The following is a 3,536-nucleotide window of genomic DNA, read 5'->3' as shown; positions in this document are numbered from 1 at the left end:
TAATTGGCTTGCTAGCCGTTTAAAATTTCGTGCAACTTCCGCCCAAGTCGGAGAACTTTGAGCACGCTGCAGCGTGCCTCTAAAGAGATCTGACTTGCGGCTAGCTGATCGATAGACTGATCACCTATCGATCCTTCTTCCCGTCGCCGAGCGCAATCCCAGACGTACCCTTTTCCTGCTGGCTTAAACTGCGGACGGATTAACTGGCTTGGGCCTCGCCAGCTGGAACAACTCACATAGTTGTTCAGACGACCGGACCATCTGCGTCGCAACTACAAGAGGCATAAGTAAAAGTTTTTGCAACCATTAAACCTTGTCTGCCTCTCCATTCACCAGCCCGCCCTGACAAACGAGCAATTTCTAAATCACCTCGAGTTGGCTCTGGCCGTCCGAGACATAAACTAGTCTGTATGTGCCAAACTCCTGTTCTGTTATGGGTCCAGACCAGTTTCTGTACTGGTAAAAGCGTAATGTCTGTACCTGGCTAATAATCTTATTCTAAGGATACATCATTCATTAAAAGTGACTGGTTTCAGATAATGCTTGAACAAAATAGAAATAGCATGTGTTGTTGTTGTTGCTGTTGTTATGATGACAATGATAATAATGGTATCTCTAGGAATCTGAATCATGAACCTATTATGGTGAGTACAAAAACAAAACTCAAGGAGAATCCCTAATACAGAGGGTGGTATGGTGACCCTCCCTTTTCAAGGGGTTACTAGTGAGGACTGAATCAGGAATCATAAAGATAAAAACAATCAACCTCTACAACCTGAATTAGAGGAGGAAGTTCATTACTTTGCAGCCATAGCTGTTTCGTACATGGATTGATGAACAATAGAAAGCATGTCATGGATACAGCCCCAGTTTTCCTCATATCAGCTCAAGTCAAAAGTCTGTCCAACCCAAATGGCTCACTGTAGTTAAAGCATGCTAATGTCTATAGCCAACAGCACATCAGGAACTGGTGTGACTAGCATCATATATAACTATGACTCCCCAGGCTGAATGACAATGTACCCATTTATACTAAAATTGACAAGCAGGGAGCCTTTGGTAAGCGTTCAGAGCAGGGCTGACATTTCTAGTCCCTTTCAAGCCAATAAGAAAATTCCTTCTGACTTCAGTTAAGCCAAGATTTCACATAAAGTGCTTCAGTGGTAGCATTTCTTCAGACCAATCCCTTCAGCTGCTTTCCAGCCAGTTTATACATCACATTCAGTACAAGCCCAGTGAAATCACTGGGAATTTCTCAATTGACCACAGCTAGCTCTGGATTAGAGAAAAGGCAGTTTGACATTCTTCCTTATTCGCTTATTGATGCTTTAATAATATATACTGATAAAATACAGCTTAGCCATCTTTTGCAGCTGGTACGTTTCAGACAATCCGTGTGGCGCTCACACTGTGATAGCCCATTTCAGAACTTGGATAGTCTTCCAGGGTGCTGCATGTTTGCACTTCTTGTTGATTTGGACCATTAATGCTAAATCACCTACAAGGGCCTGTTTACTTTTAAAACTCCCAGTTTGCAAGTGAACATGCAGATTCTAAACTCAGGCTCCATAATTTCTAAAGTTTTCTATGGAGATTATTACATTTATACAGCACAACCAACCTGAGGGTTACCAAAGCCTTCAAACAACTGACACCAGATGTTTGGGTACAATGAAATCTTCAGAATGATCAGCAACAGCAAAAATGTCGTTACACACCGAAAGCTACACATACGTAACAAGTATATCGGGTAGCATGTATGCTTGCAGGTAAATTAATCGAGTCAGACGCACACAAAGGAATTTCCAAACTGCTAAAAACAGATTTCTCTGAAGAACCACACTATGCCAGGATGCAATTTACAATCTAAGCAATATTTGTCCTAACATTCATTTCACTTTCACTGTGTCTAATGAGAGGCCTCACAGATTGTACAGAATACACTTTGAGTGACACAACATACAGAAAATGGCACATGAGGAAGAAAAAGGCTTTGTTTCAGGTCAATAGAAAATGTTCCCAGAATCCTGGTAAAATCTGCAGAATGATTTATATGTTATTTATTTATTCACTTGTCTGGTATATACATAATTTTATCAAATATTCATTTAAGATATCTGTTCTTCTTGAGAGGGTTGCTGTTGTGATTTTTGTTTTGGTTTTTTTTTGGAACACAAAGTGAGGACTCTCTTTTCCAGCTAAGACCTTGGCTTCATAAAAAAATAAGAGGATAGTAAAGTACTAGCTTTATTTTTTCACTTATTATCATACAGTCTCGTCTAATGCACAAGAAGAGATACTTCAATAGGACATGCAAAATAGTGAGATATAAATGGAAATAGTAATGGATAATAAATAATAATCATTGACAATATTTTTCATTGTAATATCAGCTTTCATCCAAAGCTGTGGCTAGAGGAACAGATTCTGAAGGCGATACCCCAAACTAAATTGATGAGCTGTTATTCACATCAGTAGATGGGAAAACTCATCAGAGAAAATGTTAACCAGCGTAAATCAAAGGGGCTCAATTTAGCTTAACAGAGTTAAGCCCCACAATGTTCCCCATGGGGAAATTACAGATTACTATCCCAGGTGGGGAAGCTAAAATATAGAATGATTAAATGATTTATAGAGATGGTTGCAATTTTTAATATATTTTTTTAAAAGTGGATGTTTCAAAGAAAGTAAAATGTTTCATGAAAACATGTCACTTCTTTTTATTTAGATGAAAATTCAATTAACATTTCTTCAGTATCATCTTTGGTTTTAAAATTTTCCACACAGTTAAAATACTGTTTTCCAAGAAGCTATAAAAATTTCCCAGAAGATTCTCAGCTAACATGTGACAGAGCCATTAATGGGATCCAAAGTCCCTGCCCTTTGATTTAAAAACATGACCACTTAAGATATTCTAGGGGTCCGAGGAATGCCTGTATTCCCAGCCATCATAGTAATTGATCGTGGGCACGTCTACACATTGCCGCCGGATGATGTAGTAATGTGCTACGTTGCTGTACGGCGTGCTATAGCAATGTAGCAATCATGTGGGTCTACATGTGATTGCCAGCTACATCACTCTGGTGGTGCACATCGATGTAGTGGTGAAATCTGTGTGCTGCACACATGGCATGGTAACTGTGCGGGCCGGGAGCGACCCAAGCCCTTTTTCGTGCTCCACGCGGGCTGTGGCCAGCAGCCTGGGCACACCGGGTCGGAGAGGGAAGGCCGTCAAGCTGGAATTAGGCACAAACGCGTAGTGGTAGTTTAAAAGATTGTTTACTTACACCGAGATGGCAGTGGTGCAGGCTGAAAACTTGCTTAAGTTGCGGTTACAGACAGGAAAGGAGAGAAGCGGACAAGAGTTCTAGACTCGTGAACTCTAGCCCAATCCAGCTGAAGGCTCTGAACACGCGAGCCCGTCGTGTCAGCCGAAGAAAGTACTTGTCCGGAAGAGCTCTGAATAAACTCACACAAAGTTTGCTAGGCTCCGTGGGTCCTTCTGCTCACTCATTCACACGGAGTTTGCTAGGCTC

The sequence above is a fragment of the Alligator sinensis genome, unplaced genomic scaffold (genome assembly GCF_000455745.1).
Source record: "Alligator sinensis unplaced genomic scaffold, ASM45574v1 scaffold624_1, whole genome shotgun sequence".
NCBI lineage: Eukaryota > Metazoa > Chordata > Crocodylia > Alligatoridae > Alligator > Alligator sinensis.
This window is presented reverse-complemented; position numbering follows the sequence as displayed.